The 19,698-nt window shown below is 37.0% G+C and overlaps 1 protein-coding gene across 5 annotated transcripts in view; it reads right to left on the reverse strand.

The window, feature by feature from the left end:
- The window catches only part of RC3H1 (ring finger and CCCH-type domains 1), an 88,742-nt gene that overhangs the window by 58,445 nt on the left and 10,599 nt on the right, over positions 1-19,698 (reverse strand). The gene's annotated exons all lie outside the window — the stretch shown is intronic.

The following is a 19,698-nucleotide window of genomic DNA, read 5'->3' on the forward strand; positions in this document are numbered from 1 at the left end:
TTAACCACTGAGCCACGACGGGAACTCCTGTTTCATTTTTAAATTAGCCTTTTTAAGGCAGCTAATAATACTCTGATCTGCTCACATTAATCTGTTCAGCTGTGAAGTTTATCAAGCTCTATACTTAAGATGTATACATTTCAGCATTAAGTAATACCCTAATAAAGAGGTTTTTGGACTTTCCACCATGGCACAGTGGGTTAAGAATCTGACTGCAGCAGCCTGGGTCACTGCAGCTCATGGCAAGACCAGATCCTTAACCCACTGAGTGAGGCCAGGGATTGAATCCGCCTCTTCATGGATACTAGGTTGGGTTTATTCCCACTGAGCACAACGGAAACCCCTATACACTTTATTCTTTAAGCATTACATTTAATTTATGGTTCACTGAAGTAACTCAACCCTAAATGTAAGCCCATTATTGAGAAAAAATTTCCATTAAGTATGCTAAAAATTTTATCCATTCATTCAACAAATATCCTAAGCACAACTACTACTATGTGCCAGACTCTGAATTGTTAGGGAAACAGTGAAAGAGCACACTGCCTTCTGAGTATACCTGAGCTTTGTCTGGTTTCTACAAAGTGTTTTAAGATAAATGAACAACGGAAAAAACTTAGGAGCCTAGACCGTTACCAAGTTAATTTCACCTTTGGGATCTAAAATTAAAATTTTCTGCATATATGTTCAAATGGCCTTTGCAATAACAAGGAAGAGTAAGTAAAGAAACTGCCCAAATTTTGATTTCTATGTTTTAATTATAAATATTTTTAATAAAATGCATCTGCAAATTGAATGAGGAGTTACAAGCATGTTTATATTAAATTATTAATAATAAAATCAGACTATTATCCGGAGTGCTAAAACAGAAAACAGAGTATCTAATTACTCAATTGTAGAGTCAAATGCTACAATTATGCATGATGTGGTACAATACTCCAAAATAAAGGACAAAAAAAAAAAAAAATGTTTTAGAAGACATAATATTCAGAATGAAAACTGGGTACTAGTCAGAAATGTTTGCTGAAGCTGATTAAGTTGATAAAATATACAAACTTCTTTATAGATTTGCATGGCAGTTTATATTAATGCCTACAAAGAATCTGATCTTAAATTAATCTCCACAAAGTAAGAGTTAATGGTTCCTTCCTTTTTACTAGTATGGCCTTGCAGAGAACTAAATTTTGTTAATCATAAAGCACTTTATACCCTTAAACACTATAAAACCACAGAAAACCAAAAGAACACAAAATATATTTCTTTGCTCAATCATTATAATTTTTTACTATTTATACAGCTATATGCTGTGCTAAATTCTTTACACAGACCAAAACTTTTACATGTTACTACTGTCATCCCGTTTTATAGATACAGTTGACCCTTGAACAACACAGGTTTGAAAAGCGAGGGTCCACTTATATGTAGATTTTTTTTCAAATGGTAAATACTGGAGTACTACACAATCTATAGTTGGCTAGCTGAATTCTGGAATGTGGAACTGTGGATGAGGGGAAACCTGTATAGGAGAGCTAACTATAAGTTATACACAGATTTTCAACTGCAGAGGGTCAGTAGCCCCAATCCCCGTTTACCAACGTCAACTCTACAAGAAATGGAGGCTTAATAAAATAAAAACAATTAGCGCTGTGACATCAACCGAGATATTCTGGCTCAAAACTCAGATTCTTAATATCACCACCTACAGATTAAAGATTAAATATAATGAAGGAAGAATTACTTGCAGTTTCATTAAAAAACCAATGTCACAAAAAGAAAAAAATTTTTTAATTAAGAAAAAACAACCAGGAGTTCCTGTCATGGCTCGGTGGAACAAATCTGACTAGTAACCATGAGAACGAAGGTTCGATCCCTGGCCTTGCTCCCTGGCACTGCTGTTGCCATGAGCTGTGGTGTAGGTTGCAGATGCAGCTCGGATCCCATGTTGCTGTGGCTATGGTGTAGGGCAACAGATACAGCTCCTACTGGACCCCTAGCCTGGGAACCTCCATATGCCATGGGTTTGGCCCTAAAAAGGATTTTTAAAATAAAATAAATAAAACATTTTAAAAAGTAGTGAACAAATCAGGAGTTCCATTGTGGCTCAGCTGAGGTTCTATGAAGAGCAATGCTTCCGTGAAATGATATTTATGGTAAGATTTGAGATGAAGGCTGAATAAAAGTTACGCAAAGAATAATATGTAATATGAATGTGTAGATTCTAGATAATGGAAAAGCATAACCATAGGTACTGAGACTATATAGAAAATAATACAACTGGGGAGCTAGAAAAAAAAAACAACAAAAAAAAAGAAAAATCAAAAACAAAAATAAAGCAGAGAGAAAAAGAGAAAAGATATGAGACTAAAGAATCAGCAGGAACACAAAAATACAGGACTTTTAAACTCATATTATGGTATGTGGTCACAATGTAAAGAGTAACGTGAAAGCACTGAAGAGGCAGGAAATGACCCAGTTCATTGTTTTAACACCAGGTATACCTATACAATGAAAAAATATGGAATAATTTAAAAGATAACTAATTAAACATGTAAAAACATTAAGTAAAAACAAAATTTTCAGACCAATACATAAGATGTCTTTTGTGTTGGGGAAAAGATATCCTACATATAAGTTTTGGCATTAATGAATATAAATGGATTGAAGAAAAAGGTCTAGCAAGATAATCTAAAAAATTTAACAGCAGTTAGAGTTGGACAACTTATTAAATGCATATAATCATGAGTTATATGAGGCCAAAAAGTCTGAAAGAATGAAAATTAGAGCATATTTTGAATATAATTTAGGCTCTAAGATACTATAAGACTGTTCAAAACATTTTTCCTTATTACATTAACCTTCTTTTACACATTTGGATAGCCAAATCATTAAAACTTATTATTTCTTTTCAAAATTCATTTAAGACCTTTTTAATAACTTCTCAGGAATTTGCTTCAAAGAACTAGTTCATTAATTTTATGTGTCATTTTCATCTGTATTAACCTAGTAAGATGAAGTATACAGTTGCTAACCTATTAACATTTTCCAGTAAAGTAGTTCTTAGAAACAAATATAATAAATTTGATAGTATAAATACACAGAATCAGCACACAGTTCTTCACTAAAAATAAATGTATTCTTTTGACCATAAAGATAGGTTTGAGAGACCAAGAGAAAATAGTATTTTAAAGGTGTGAAATACTTTGCCTGGAGAATTGGATGATTAAAAATAGTAAGTCACTCTTTGATGATACTATTTCAATCATCAAAATCATAAAGGAAAGATTTTTTAGAGCCTCAAAGTGCCATTAATCGCAGTTATTAGATCTAAGAAGAATTTCCACTTCCTCATTCTCTTCCGGAGTCATCTTTGCAAACATTCTCCAAGCTTCTCAAAGACAGTTGTTTACATTATCTTCAACCATAAAACATATCTAAACCACATAGGACACAGGCTTTATGGATGTAATAAACAAACAACCTTTCACTCAAGAGTAAATATATGAAGTAAAATCACTAAGATACTAATATCCAGATTCTTTGAACTTCCTCAAATCAAGGTTTTGTCAGAAAAAAAAAAATCCTATTAATTAAGGCACATGTACTCCAAGTCTGTAGATAAATTGTTATGTGTTAAGGGTCAGCCAAAATCTAGCTCATTAACAATAATTCTACTGGAACCTTCCTAATCAGAAAAAGGGCGTAAATGATGAATCGTCTTTATTTCTAAAAAAAAGTTCAAGAGTGACTTTGCTGCTGCTCAAAGATAAGAGCGATTGTTAATTTTCCCATCAGCTTAAATAAGCCCTACTTTCTCCCCATGTAAGTGGCAAGAATTAGTGATCTTGTTGATAACTGATGATAATTCAGAATACATACAATTAAATATTAATCAGTTCAAGCTTGAAGAAAGCCCAATTTTTTTTTTTTTTTGGTCTTTTTGCCTTTTCTAGGGCTGCTCCCACTGCATATGGAGGTTCCCAGGCTAGGGGTCGAATCAGAGCTGTGGCCATTGGCCTACACCAGAGCCACAGCAATGCGGGATCCGAGCCGCGTCTGCAACCTACATCACAGCTCACTGCAACGTCGGATCTTTAACCCACTGAACAAGGCAGGGACCAAACCTGCAACCTCATGGTTCCTAGTAGGATTCGTTAACCACTGTGCCACGAAGGGAACTCCAAGAAAGCCCAAATTTTTAAAGTATCATACAACTTGCCCAATAATATATACATTTTTACACAAGGAGGAGTGTCCATAGAAAGCATTTAAAAGGTTGTCTTGGAGTTCCCATCATGGCTTAGCAGTAACGAACCCGACTATTATCAATGAGGATGCAGGTTTGATCCCTGGCCTCTCCCAGTGGTTAAGGATGCAGCATTGCTGTGAGATATGGTGTAGGCTGCAGACGTGGCTCAGATCTGGCATTGCTGTGGCTGTGGCATAGGCCAGCAGCTGCAGCTCCAATTCAACTCCTAGCCTGGGAACTTCCATAAGCCATATGTGAAGCCATAAAAAGACAAAATAAAAATAAATAAAAGGTTACTTTATTTGCTTACATGCCTTCTTCACGTCACTGATAGGAGCTACCGAACAGAATCTGCCATTTGACATTTTACTCATTTGTCCCAACTTCTACATTATGGTTAAAAACCATTACTTAAAAAAATCTCTAGGAATTCCTACTGTGATACAGCAAATTACAGATCTGGCATTGCCGCAGCTGTGGTGTAGGTTGCAGCTGCGGCTTAGATTTGATCCCTGGCCTGGGAACTTCCATATGCTGCAGGTGTAGCTGAAAAAAAACCTCTATACTTTTACAGTAATAAAATTAATCATTACTATTTTTTTTATGTCTGCACCTGCAGCATATGGAAGTTTCCAGGCTGGGAGTCGAATCAGAGCTGCAGCTGAGGTCTATGTTCAGCCATGGCAACACCAAATCTCAGCTGCATCTGTGACCTACGCTGTAGCCTGCAGCAACACCAGATCTTTAACCCAATGAATGAGGTTAGGGATCAAACCCAAATTCCACAGAGACTATGTCGGGTCCTTAACCTGCTGAGCCACCATGGAACTCCCCGTTAATATTACCATTAGACTTTTCTCAGGGCTTTTTTTTTTTTAAATAAAGAAATAAGATCTTATCAGAGTAAGAAAATTATTTCAATGAACAGTAAACAATAAGACTAGTGACTCATTCCACCAGCTAAATGACTAGTTTGCAGGTATCAAATTTCAAGTCTTGTAGCTGCCTTGTAGTTTCTCAATTCAAATCCATACCTCTGCAAAATAACAACTACATGCTGTGAGCCTTAAGGTTTAGGTATGATTAAAGCAATTGCTAATGAGCTACTGCAGACAAAATTATGATGACATGACACATAACAGAGCCTGACTTTCTGAAAGTAAACCACGTGTCAGGCATTATGCTAGGTATTTTCAGATGCTTCTCTCATTTAAGTGTCTACCATAAATTTAAATCACAATACAAAACTACCTCCAGTAATCGGTATTGATTAAAGCACCAACAAGGTGGAGTTTCCGTCGTGGCTCAGTGGTTAACGAATCCTACTAGGAACCATGAGGTTGCAGGTTCGATCCAGCGTTGCCATGAGCTGTGGTGTAGGTCCCAGACGCGGCTCAGATCTGGCATTGCTGTGGCTCTGGTGTAGGCCAGTGGCTACAGCTTCAATTGGACCCCTAGCCTGGGAACCTCCATGTGCCGTGGGAGCGGCCCCAGAAAAAGGCAAAAAGACAAAATAAATAAATAAATAAATAAAGCACCAACAAGGTGCCAGCACTTTCAAGGTTCTATACACTGTATCTAATTAAAGGTTCATAGCAACAGTGTAATAAAGTTATTATCTTCATTTTAAAAGATAAACCAGGGAGTTCCCATTATGGATCAGTGGTTAGCGAACTGGAGTAGCATCCATAAGGACTCAGGTTCAATCCCTGGCCTCGCTCAGTGGGTTAAGGATCTGGCATTGCTGAGAGCTGTGGTGTAGGTCGCAGATGTGGCTTGGATCCCGAGTTGTTGTTGTTGTGGTGGTGGCTGTGGCATAGGCTGGTGGCTACAGCTCCAATTAGACCTCTAGCCTGGGAACCACCATATGCCGTGGGTGAGGCCCTAAAAAGACAAAAAAAAAAAAAAAAAGAAGATAAACCATAATACAGAGAAGTACCCAGAGACCTAACGCTAGTAATGGGAGGACTATGATTCAAACTCAGGCCAGCCTAACTTCCAAGGTGGCATTTTAAATTTGATAATTTGTGCCACTTACAGATGAAAGTTAATAGTTATTAAGGAAAGGGAGCCTCTATGGGTGATGGAAATTTCTAAAATTGAATTGTGCCGATGGCTGCATAATTCTGCAAATTTACTAAAAATCACTGAATTGTGCACTTAAAATAAGTGAATTTTACAGTATCTAAATTATACTTCAATAAAGCTGTTGAACAGTCATTAAAGACTTTTCTTATAAAATCTTTGTTTTCAAAAATTTTAATGTAATAATTAAAAAATATAAAGATACTTTTCAGATTTTCCTATGAGTACAGCAATAATCATTTTAAACAGCTAAATTATACTGCTTTGAAGAATTAATTTAAATATATTACAAACTGACATTTAAAAAATTGTTAAAAAGCTATTACTGGAGTTCCTGCCATGGCACAACAGAAACGAATCCAACTAGGAACCATGAGGTTGGAGGTTCAATCCCTGGCTTCGCTCAGGGCTTTAAGGATCTGGCATTGCCGTGAGCTGTGGTGTAGGTGGCAGACATGGCTCAGATCCCATGTTGCTGTGGCTCTGGCGCAGGCCAGTAGCTGTAAGCTGTAGCTCTGATTTGATCCATAACCTGGTAACTCCCATATGCCATGAGTGAGGCCCTAAAAAGCAAAAAAAAAAAAAAGGCTATTACCCTCTTCTTTATTAAGGTTCATTTTTTTGTGTGCCTCATTTAAAGGGACAAATACGGAAATTAAAATTCATCATATATCTACTCTGGCTCAGTTAATCCTCTGATATAATATTAGACCCATTTTATAGGTATCTCTTAAGCTTCAGCGGCATTAAATAACTTGCCCAAAGCTAATAATTTATTGAGCTGAGACTAAAACTCAGTTCTTATGTGAATTTGAAGTGAAAGTTGCCCTAAGTAAGATATTACATCAAACAAACAAAACCTTATTGTCTGTAAGGAAAAAAATCTTGGATATCTTCCCACCCTACCCGACCCCATGAGATGAGTTTATTATTTTTGGCCTTAACTTATCATTTCTCTGGGATATTTCCATAGCAACCAACATGCAGGGCAACATCTGAGAAGATAAAAATTTTAATTATCTTGAAAAATGAAGCTAGAGACAGGAAATAAAAACAAAACAAGAAAAACAAATGAAGACTATGATACTACTCAGTGTTATAATTCTAGGCACAATGTCAACTAATTTACAGATCAAACAGTCCGAGATTTTTTTTTCTCTTTTTGTCTTTTTTGTTGTTGTTGTTGCTCTTTCTTGGGCCGCTCCTGCGGCATATGGAGGTTCCCAGGCTAGGGGTTGAATCGGAGCTGTAGCCACCGGCCTACGCCAGAGCCACAGCAACGCGGGATCCGAGCCGCATCTGCAACCTACACCACAGCTCACGGCAACGCCGGATCGTTAACCCACTGAGCAAGGGCAGGGATCGAACCCGCCACCTCATGGTTCCTAGTCGGATTCATTAACCACTGCGCCACGACGGGAACTCCCCAGTCCGAGATTTTTGAGGAGGCTCAAGGTTTTTCCAGCAATAATATCCTGTGAGAAGGACCCAATTTTGATTATAAAAATATTTCCTTTCAAAATACATGGACTTTTAACCCCAGATTGTATGTAACATCCTAGATATAAGTAACTCAATATGCTAATGTTAGTGTGTGTGTGTGTATATATATATATAAATAAACAAATACTTGGGACAGGTGCAAATAGGAGGGTTTCTGATTTAGACGAGGAAAAGTATAAAAAGATAGAACTTGATAAAGTTGGGTTGAGAAAGCTGCAAAAGACTAATTTAGGTGGCTTACTTTCCTAGTATTCACAGGGACAAAGGAAACTCCCACCTCCAACTTAAACCCAAATTTAGGAGAAGCAATAGTAAGGAAGGATAAAATCATTCACGGAGAAGCTGCCTGATCTGAAGCTAAAGCAGTAATCTAGAAATGAAGAACAGCTTCTAACTTTGGGTACATACTTTGAAGCTCCAGGTTTCTATTTTACACAGCAAAATTCTGTGGTGTATGTAAAACATGCTACAGTGAAGAGGGCATCAGCAGTTATTAAAAGGTGGTAGAATGAAAAGCCAGAGTCAAAAGCATCATCTTTAAAGGAACTGTGAGGTAGTAAGCAGGGAAACTTATTATAGCAAAACATCAAAAGCTTTTTTTTTCCAGTTTTTCTGCATTAATATTCTGCTGAATATTATATATACTGTACTGTCAAGTAAGTAAATATGTCCTCACTATTTCATGGTAGTCCAAACACCAAGGACAAAACAAGAATAATCAAAATCAGACATATTTTGGAATATGCTAGGCATCTTAGTTGATCTGTTATCTTGTTAGCTACCTTTAAATTAAATGCAGGAGTTCCCGTCGTGGCTCAGTGGTTAAGGAATCTGACTAGGAACCATGAGGTTGCAGGTTTGATCCCCGGCCTTGCTCAGTGGGTTAAGGATCCAGCGTTGCCATGAGCTGTGGTGTAGGTTGCAGATGTGGCTCGGATTCCCCGTTGGGGTGGCTCTGGTGTAGGCCGGCAGCTATGGCTCTGATTCAACCCCTAGTCTGGCAACCTCCATATGCTGTGGGGGTATAGCCCAAGAAATGGCAAAAAAAAAGACAAAAAAATAAATTAATTAAATGCAAATGTCTGAAACTTGCTTTCTTAATGAAAACACGTTTCCTTAGCAAGACTTACTGAAGAACAAAACCAATACCAGTAACAATGCACAGGAAAAGTTTTGAACCTTTTCTATGTATTAATTCATTTTACTCTAAAAATTAAATATCCTTTAAAAAAGAGAGAAAAACAAGAAAATAAGCTTAAAAAAAGAAAACTTATGTCTCCTTAGGGTTCTTTTCCTAATCATAAAGATAACTCAGTCCCAATACAGAAGATTCATGAACAAATTTTGAAGGCTAAGCCAAATATTTCAACAAGATTTTGTTTTTTCAGGTAATGTTTTGAAATTCATCCTCTTGCTACAATAAAATAAAGGTTCCTCTTATACAGCAAGTTTGCTTCTCCTATCCTCAGAATTTATTTTTAGACATAAAAACAAATCTGCTTAGGCAAGTCCTCCATATCTTGAATGTAGGGGAAAATGCTCACAATGAAATGAAAATCTAACTTGTGCCTCAAAAAATTTCTATTTCACATTGTTAAATACTTATCTATAGATTCATGAGAAATCTAGTGAAATTGTGGCATTTTTAAGGAGCAGCACTAGCACTCTGTTTCTCCAACATATCCCTCTTTACTAGCTCTTTTCCTACCAGCACATGCTTAGTTCAGAGGAGCTAAAAAAACAAAAAAACAAAACCCAAAAAAATCCCCCCCCCAAAAAACAAAACACATTTCTATCTCCAACCTGCCTTATTTAAAAACAGACAAAACTCAATCCCTGTCCCTATTCCTGTCTTCTTCTAGTCTCTATTCTCTTTTCCCTCACCTTAAGTTTTCAAACTATCACTTTATTCCAACCACTATTTTGAAAGTACTCTTAATAAGTACATCAACAACCTTTTTTTTTTTTTTTGTCTTTTTGCCTTTTCTAGGGCTACTCCCGCAGCATATGGAGGTTCCCAGCCTAGGGGTCAAATCGGAGCTGTAGCCACCAGCCTACTCCAGAGCCACACAGCAACACGGGATCCAAGCCGCGTCTGCAACCTACACCACAGCTCAGGGCAACGCCGGATCCTTAACCCACTGAGCAAGGCCTGGGATCAAACCAACAGCCTCATGGTTCCTATTCGGATTTGTTAACCACTGAGCCACGACGGGAACTCCTCAACAATCTTCTTTTACACAGGCACATCTCAGTACTTCTTTCTTTCTATAGAGAATTTAATGATATTGACCTGTTACTCCTGCAAATACTGCTCCTTTTGGGTTTCTATAATCTCATACTGTCCAAGTATTCCACAAATGGTAGGCCAATTCTTACATGTCCCTATAGAGTTTCTCCTTCACTGTCCATCTTTGGAATACATGTGGTTTTTCAGAATTTCTTCCTCAATTCTCTTCTCTATAAAACTTTCCTGAGTGATTTCATTTTTTTTTCTTCAACTACCAACTAGATGCTGAAGACTTCCAAAAGTTCAAACCCCTCTTCTGAGTGTCAAAGTCATATAACCAGTTGCCTATTAGTCATCCATGTCCAACTGGCGTTTCAAACCATTTCAACCTTATCAAACCTTTTTATTCCCTATGTCAATGATTCCATGACTTACCTGCTGGCAGAATGATGGGGAATCATCCTTCACTACTGACTTTTCCTCAAACCTGCTCCTCCCTCAACTAATCAGTCACCATGTCCTATTCACTTCATTTCTGTAATGTTTCCTGAAACTTTCCTATCCATTTCTAAATCCTAACTTTAGGCCGCCAACATCTCTTACCTGGATTACTGTAACATTTCTTAAATGGTATCCTCAACAGAGCAAAACCATACTATAACTAGACTGTAAGTTCCTTAAAATCAGAGAATGTCTTAGATTATTTTTCCTCTCCTGCTATTTTTGCTATGGTTTTAATATAGAAGAAGCCAGTCAATATACATTAGCAAACCCATAAAGCTGTAACAGTTACATTTTTGCCAACAGAAAGTCAACTGGGCTAACAAAGTTGCTAGGGAAGAAACCTAGGGCCTTGCCATCCAAAGTAGCACAGGTAAACAAGGACACACAAGCCTTGGATAACACTATAAACCAACTAGACTTAAAAGAGATCCATATAATGCTCAACACAACAACAGAATTCTTTTCAAGTGCTTATGGAACATTCAGGACAGACTATATGACACACCATAAAGTAAGTTTCATTAGGTTTAAAAGGATTGAAATCATAAACATCATAGTCTTTACCTACAGTGGAATGAAACTATAAACCGATAACAAAAAAACTACGGTTCACAAAAATAGAGAAATCAGGAATTTCCACTATGGCATAACAGCATTGATGGTGTCTTGGGAGCAATGGGACAAAGGTTCGATCCCTGGCCCAGCACAGTGGGTTAAGGATCTGCTGTTGCCGCAGCTGCAGGCCAGATATGATCCCTGGCCTGGGAACTCCATTTGCTGTGGGGCAGCCAAAAAAGAAAAAAAAAAAAAATAGGGAAATTAAACAACATACTGCTAAATAACCAATAATAAGCCAAAGAAGAAATCAAAAGGAAACTCAGAAAATATTTTGACATGAATGAAAATGAAGATACACCATACCAAAATGCATGGTATGCAAATTATGCAAGGCTTAGAGGGTATTTATAGCTTTAAGTGTCTATATTAAAGAAGAAGAAAGTCTCAAATCAATAATCTTACTTTCTACCTTAAAAGACACTGGGGAAAAAGATATTTAACATCAACAGTAACAATGACAAACTCTGTGTGGCCAAAACTTAAACTCTGAATTTTATACTATTAGCATGTGATGCCAATTTTAGATGATTTCTCCCCTGAAATGCTACAAAACAGAAACTTATAAACCAAAGACATTAAAAGCTTTAAAACCCAAGTATTCTTATATCCCAAATTACATCTTAGAATTAATTTAATATTAATTAGTTTATGAGATACAAATGCAATTAAAAAAATCTTGACAAGTTCCTTTTTATAATGAACACACACATTTCCACTTTGAAAGAGGGAGGAGGGGAGATACCTCAAGGCTTACATACACAAATATAAAATCGGAGTTCCCGTCGTGGCACAGTGGTTAACGAATCCGACTAGGAACCATGAGGTTGCGGGTTTGATCCCTGCCCTTGCTCAGTGGGTTGACGATCTGGCATTGCCGTGAGCTGCGGTGTGGGTTGAAGGCATGGCTTGGATCCCGTGTTGCTGTGGCTCTGGCGTAGGCCGGTGGCTGCAGCTCCAATTCGACCCCTAGCCTGGGAACCTCCTTATGCCGCGGGAGTGGCCCAAGAAACAGCTAAAAAGACAAAAAATAAAATAAAATAAAATCTAGGTTTCCGTTTGATTATTTTAAGCAGACAAATTATAGTATGAGCAAACGAGTCTTAACATATCAAAACTGGCAAACATAGAGGAAAAACCTCTCAATTTTCTTTATTTTTTAGAAGGCCACTGGAATACCACTTATTAGCAAGGTATGCTGGCATTCCTCTCATTGTAGGAGATTACCACAGGTTCAGGTAATAAGTGAGCAATATAGGCAATAGAGATTTAAAGGAATGGCGAGTTCTAAAATAATAAAAATAGAAGTTACTGGAGTTCCCGTCGTGGTGCAACAGAAACTAATCAGACTAGGAACCATGAGGTTGCGAATTCAATACCTGGCCTCGCTCAGCGAATTAAGGATCCAGCATTGCCGTGAGCTGTGGTGTAAGTCATAGATGTGGCTCAGATCTGGCGTTGCTGTGGCTCTGGTGTAGGCCGGCAGCAACAGCTCCGATTAGACCCCTAGCCTGGGAAACTCCATATGCCGCAGATATGGCCCTAAAATGACAAAAAAAAAAAACAAAAAAAACAAAAAAAGAATTTACTATTGTAGTATATTTAACAAAATATAAAAACTTAACATGCATTAAGTAATCTTGCAAAATATTATTACACCCTTGAGTAAATCAGGGTTCAGGAAAGTTAAGCAATGTTCTTAAGGTCTCATAGCCAGTAAGGGGTAGAGTCGAGATTCCAACCCAGGTTTGTTTAATTTTACTATTATAAAGATCTTTTCCTTAAGTTTCTTCATCATCTGTTGTGGTAATCTGCAAAAATAGCCACAATTCCTCCCATCCCTATAGCCATGTATTCCCCTTGGTAATTTGACTTTGCTGCTCTTTCTATCAAGAGATGGGATCTTTCCCCCAACACTTTGAATCTTGGTGACCTTGACTTACTTTGAATAGTTGAATACCACATTAGTGATGTTTGGAGAGCTCCAGACAGAGTACAGCTTACACTCTTACTCTCTTGGAACATGGTGCCGCTATGTGAGGAGGCTTGAGCTAGACTCAAGATGAAACCAACAGAACAGAGAAAAACTGTCCTAGCTCAGACCCCTAGGATAATCAGTCCCAATTTTAGCTGCCAGATGACTGAAGTTGTATGAGTGACCTTAGTAGAGATCAAGAGGAGAACCACTGGTAGCTAAACCTAACTCCAAGCACTAACTCAGAATTGTAAGCAAATAAAATGGCTGTTGTTTTAAGCTACTCAGGTGGTGTTACTCAATAATAGATATATGATTTTTATATAACCAAGATATAATTTTACATTTCATCATATAATTTTTCAGTTTCATCATAGCCTTTTGAGAAGAGTAATACTGAATGTAATACTGACATTGGAATTTGAAAGGTTTTCTCAATTGAATTATAATCTTTTACTAGCATGAACCTACCCTCTTTTTTTTAAGGCCTAAAAATTACTAATATGTTTAAGCACCTTCACAAATATGCCTAAATTTAGGGGTTTTTTTAGTTCCTTATTCTTGCAGCATAAATTATCAGTAACTAAAAGGAAAAGCATTCAAGCCTACTAAAACATTTTCAAAGCATATAATGGACAACAAATTCTTTAGACTTCCACTTCGACCCCTAGCCTGGGAACTTCCATATGCCTCACGTGCAGCCCTAAAAAGAAGAAAAAAAACTACTACTTAGGCTTAATTTAAATTTCTCTGAAACTTACTATTCTAACCTAATATACTTAAATTGTCGTGTATGTAATAGTCCTCCATGCTGATGTGCCAAAGCAGCACTGTACTGAAGTATTGAAAATGGTTCACATACTCTCAAGTTAGAGGTTGTTGGTCTTTACTGGTTATAATTTCAGGACTTAACCTTCCTTAGGAGCATCGTCTTAATTATCTTCAGCAAGTAATACTTGTTTTTACCTACCTACAACTATCTTTATATCCTCTCTAAAACTCCCCAACTCATTCCAAAACTGTGGGACGGGGGAATGGATCTAAGTGCTAAGTGCATACAAATCAACTAATTTAATCCTCCAACAACCTTCTGAAATAGCTGTCTTCTCTACAGATGAAGTAAAGAAAACTGAAAATAGTTACTCAGCTAATTTAGTGATCTAGTCATAATTTGAACCCATATTTGAACCCATCCTGTACTTTTTTCATTATAATACATTGTCTTTCAACTTTTAACACCTTATTATAGTTAACTATATTTGTTAATAATTATTTTATTAGTCAACCATAAAAAATATCTATCTAAATTAAATGTTGCCTATTTTAGGTTTAATCTGAGCATGATCGTTTTGGTTTTTTTGTTTTTTTAAGGGCTACATTGGCAGCATATGGAAGTTCCCAGGCTAGGGGTCAAAATGGAAGTAAGAGCTGCCAGCCTATGCCACAGCAACATGGGATCCGATCCACGTCTGCGACCTACACCACAGCTCACAGCAACACCAGATGCCCATGGCCGGGGATATAATCCACATCCTCATGGATACTAGTCAGATTCCTTTCTGTGGAGTCACAACAGGAACTCCCAAGGGCATGATTAGTTTTAAATTAAGCAGATTTAGTACAGGCATAGTGGAACTATATAAGCCTATTAGTTGAAAAAAAAAATCAGGTTAAACTGTCTTTTTTATTTTTATTTTTTAAGAGAATCACAAAGTATATTTTATTAGAATGTTTCACTGAGAAATAATCAGGGAACTAAAACAAAATGAAATCTTAATTTTATAAATATTTTAAGACACTTAAAATACACTGAAACATACATAAAAAGTACACAGATAAAGAGAGCAAAATGAATTATCACAACGTGAGCAAACCTGTATACCCAAGATATACAACATTACCAGCACACCAGAAAGCCCCCCATCATCCCTCTCAATCATTACCCCTTTATTCTTCCTCAAAGACCACTCACTGCTATACTAACTTCTTATACTATAGATTAGTTTTGCCTCTTTTTAACTCTATGTAATGAAATCACTGGTGTGTATTTTGGCTTCTTTCATTCAACGCATTTGCCAGATCGGTTTTTCCTACATCTATATTATTAAACTGTTAGAAAACACTCTAGTTAAACTGACTGACCACAGTTAAGTAAGCTATCCTTTATGAACTCATTTCTGGAGCAGTGACATTTGGATTGTGAATGAAACAGGTTTCTGGTGCTGAACTGGAAGAAGAAATGTCACTTCTGGAGCAGTGACATATGGATTGTGAATGAAACAGGTTTCTGGTGCTGAACTGGAAGAAACAGGTGTCAATAACAAAATCTGAAAACAAAGAACCCCCACTTTACTCAGGAAAACAAAGCAGCACTTATCATACTAATAGCCCCTACTGCTTTACTTTTACTTATTTCTATTTTTTTTCCCTCTGAGGGAGCTTGTGTCTTAGACTTCCTTGTGGCACTTGGTAGCTGCCATAGGGCTCTGACTGATTTTAGAACTGGGCAACAAAAAGAAACAGGCAGATGTATTCAGAATAGGTAAGCTACATATGCAAAATACTTCTATGGCAATGACTGGGTGATACTAGTGTATGTTCTGACCTAGAGAATTTTTGTGTTAAAGATATCATCTAACATATTTAAAAATAGTGAAATAACAATATTTAGGTATTACTAAAATGTCCCCGTGATCTACTATCCAAGGCTTAAGGACAGTTTACTACTGTTAATTTTTATGGAACATGCCTGAGAATTCAAACTATTTCCAGAAAACAAAGTCACAATGACTTTCAAGTGTACATCCTTGAAAAATTCTTTACACAAAATGTATAGATTCATTTTATTTTATTTTGGCTGCACCCACAGCCTATGGAAGTTCCCAGGCTAGGGACTGAATTGGAGCCACAGCTGAAACCTACACAACAGATGCAGCAATACTAGATCCTTAAACCACTTCACTGGGTCAGGGATCAAACCCGCACTGACAGAGACAAAATGTCAGATCCTTAACCAGCTGCACCACAGTGGGAACATCCTCATTTTCCACTTTAAGAATTATTTCTAGACTGTTACTACAGGCAAAAATTTCATTTTGAGAAGTTTAAAAATATGAACAAATTGCTACATGAACTCCAAATACAGAAGCCTATAGTTACAATGCATCTTATTTATACATATAAAGTGATATGGAACAAGTATATAAACTGTGAAGATACTTTGCTGTTCCCAAGTAGTAGCTACCTTAGGGAACCTATTGATTTAATATTATTATTTCCTTTTAGGGCTGTACCCACAGCATATGGAAGTTCCCAGTCTAGGAGTCAAATTGGAGCTGCAGCTGCTGGCCTAAACCACAGCCACAGCAACTCCAGATCTGAGTTGCATCTGCCACCTACACCAGAGCTCATAGCAATGCCGGATCCTTAACCCACTCACTGAGCGAGGCCAGGGACCAAATCCTCATAGATACTAGTCAGGTTCGTTAACACTGAGCCATAAAGGGAACTCCCGATTTATTGCTACTATGTAAGAATTAAACATAAAACATTTCCTCCAAAATATGTAACAATGATCTTTTAGGGGGTAAATACATGCTTAGGTTTGTATAGTGTGTTGCAGGTAGGAGAGGATAAACAGATGGGGTGAGTCTAAGTGCTGTTGGCTGAAGAGTAAACAAATAAATCCACTAATATTACACTCTGTTTTTTGGTAAAAATAGGGAACCCTCCTTTTTTTTTTTCTTCTTTTTATGGCCATTTAGCAGCACATGGAAGTTCTCCAGGCAGGAATCAAATCTGAGCCACAGATGCTACCTACTGCGGCAAGCTGGATCCTTTAATCCACTGTGCCGGGCAAGGATTAAACCCACACACACCTCAGCAGCAACTCAAGCCACTATAGTCGGGCTCTTAACCCACCGCACCAAGGGGGGGAGCTCTGCTTTCTTATCTGAAGTTAAGGACAGGCTGTCTCTCCCTTCTCCTAACCCTGAACCTTTTCCTCCATTTCCCTACATATATTACTATGTGAATTCCCTTAGGGAGGACCTTAATTGATCACCTTACTTAAAACTGATCCCCTAAATCTAATCACACTCCCACCACAAACAATCTGTGTGCTTCTCATCTCTTTCCTGATTATTTTTCCTCCACAATACTTCTCACCATTCAATATGCTATGTTTTACTTATTTTGCTATAGTGTGGACCCACCACTAGTAAAATTTAAGCTCCATAAAGACAGGGATTTCTGTTCATTTCTCTCTCTCTTTTTTTAGTATATTCTAGGTGCCAGGCACTGTTCTAAGTGTTTTACACGCATTATCTCACTTAGTCCTCACAATGACACCATTAGATATCAGATGTCATTACATCTTAATTTACAGGTTGAAGAAACCAAGCACAGACAATATGTGAAAGGTCATATGGTAACTAAATATCTCTATTTTTAAATTGGCAATTCCTTCTGTAGCCTTCATTTCTTTGGTTATACCACCATAGAACTTGATACTCAATGTACTAGTAATTCTGGTAATCATCCTAGGTTCCATCCTCTTCCACCTCTATTAAATTTTTTTTATTAACTCTTATATCTGTATCTTCCTTCCCATTTCTATTTCTCTGGTTAAAGTCTATATTCATTCATTAGAAAAATACTTATTGAGCACCTACCACGTGCCAGTATTTTAAGAGCTGAAGATACAGCCCTGAATGAAATAAAGTCCCTAGACTCATACAGCATACAGTCTCTCCCACCGGGATCACATAGTAACCTTTTAACTGATCTCTACCTCCAGCTTTGTTTTTGGCTTCCTCCACCCTCCACACAGCTACTGGCCATTCACTTATGGTTTTCTTCTATGGAAAAAAAAAAAGGCAACAAAATTCAATAAAAAAAGGACAACAGACTTGAAAAGACATTTCACATAAGAGCACAGCAAAACATCCAGTTAATGCTTAACATGCTTATTTATCAGAATCATAAGATATCATTACTCATGAGGTAAATTTTAATTAAAATGACAATGGCAGTCCACTACACACCTACCAGAATGTCTAAAATATTTAACTGACAATACCAAGTGCTACAGAAGATATGAGCATGCAAAACTCTCATACGATGCTGACAGCAGTGTGAATCGATCAATTTAGAAAACTGGCAGTATCTCTTTAGGCTAAATAAAAGCCTAGTCAGATTCATTTCTGCTGTGCCACAACGGGAATTCCAAGAAATCTTTTTTATAGCTCAGTTTATATCAGATTATCCCTCTGATGCTCCCAATACATTCTAAACTCTTTTTATAAGGTATAGCCCATTTTGTCGTATGCTGCTGTATGGTATATATGCTCAGTAATTGCTGAATGACTGAAAAATATTACTACTCTGATTGTGGCAAATTTCATATTTCTAAAGATTGTGCAGACAATTTATATAAAAGATAAAGTTGAATGGTAAGGGGGGACTTGAAGAGAGCAGAAGCTATCATCACAAGGTGAGTTATATATTTCTCTTAAAAATTTTTTTTGATTGTAGTTGATTTACAACGCTGTGTTAATTTCTGGGTAAAGCAAAGTGATTCAGCCATACATATACATATATCCATTCTCATAAAAGTTATCACAGAACACTGAGTAGATTTCCCTGTGCTATACAGCAGACAAAATGAGTCATATTTTTTAATGCTGGTATTTAATCCTTAGAAGAAAGCATGCCTCCAAAGTTAACTACATTTTTAAAAATATCTGTAACCAAGAGAGAGAAAATAAACTTATGGTTACCAGAGTGGATGGGGGGTATAAATTAAGAATTTGGGATTAACACATACACACTACTATGTATAAACTACATAAACAAGGACCTATGGTATAGCACAGGGAACTATATTCAGTGTCATGTAATAATATATAACAGAAAAGGAGTTAGGGTGAGGAAGAATGAATAGGCAGAGTACAGAGGATTTTAATTTTTTTATTTTTTATCTTTTAGGACCACACCCACGGCATATGGAAGTTCTCAGGCTAGGGGTCATCAAATATAAGCTGTAGGTGCTGGCCTATACCACAGCTCACAGCAATGCCAGATCGTTAACCCACAGAGCATGGGATCAAACCCACATCCTCAGGGACAGTAGTAGATGGGTTTGTTACTGCTGAGCCACAAAGGAGGATTTTTAGAGCAATGAAATACTCTGTATGATACTATAGTTGATGGATACCTGTCATTATACAGTTGTGCAAATCCACAGAATGTACAATACCAAGAGTGAACCCTAATGTAAACTAGGGACTTTAATCATCAATGTAGATTCATTAATTGTAATTAATGTACTACTCTGGTGGTGCATGTTGATAATAAGAGCAGCTATACATGTGTGGGGGCAGTGAGCATATGGAAACTCTTAGTACCTTCTCAATTTTACTATGAACCTAAAACTGATCTTAAAACCAATAGTCTTTTAAAAACAAAAAAGATTATTAAAAAAAATTAATATGGAACCTGAAATCTCAAATATGGAGATGCCATTGATAAGGTTTTACC

Source organism: Phacochoerus africanus, chromosome 11, assembly GCF_016906955.1.
Source record: "Phacochoerus africanus isolate WHEZ1 chromosome 11, ROS_Pafr_v1, whole genome shotgun sequence".
Classification (NCBI taxonomy): domain Eukaryota; kingdom Metazoa; phylum Chordata; class Mammalia; order Artiodactyla; family Suidae; genus Phacochoerus; species Phacochoerus africanus.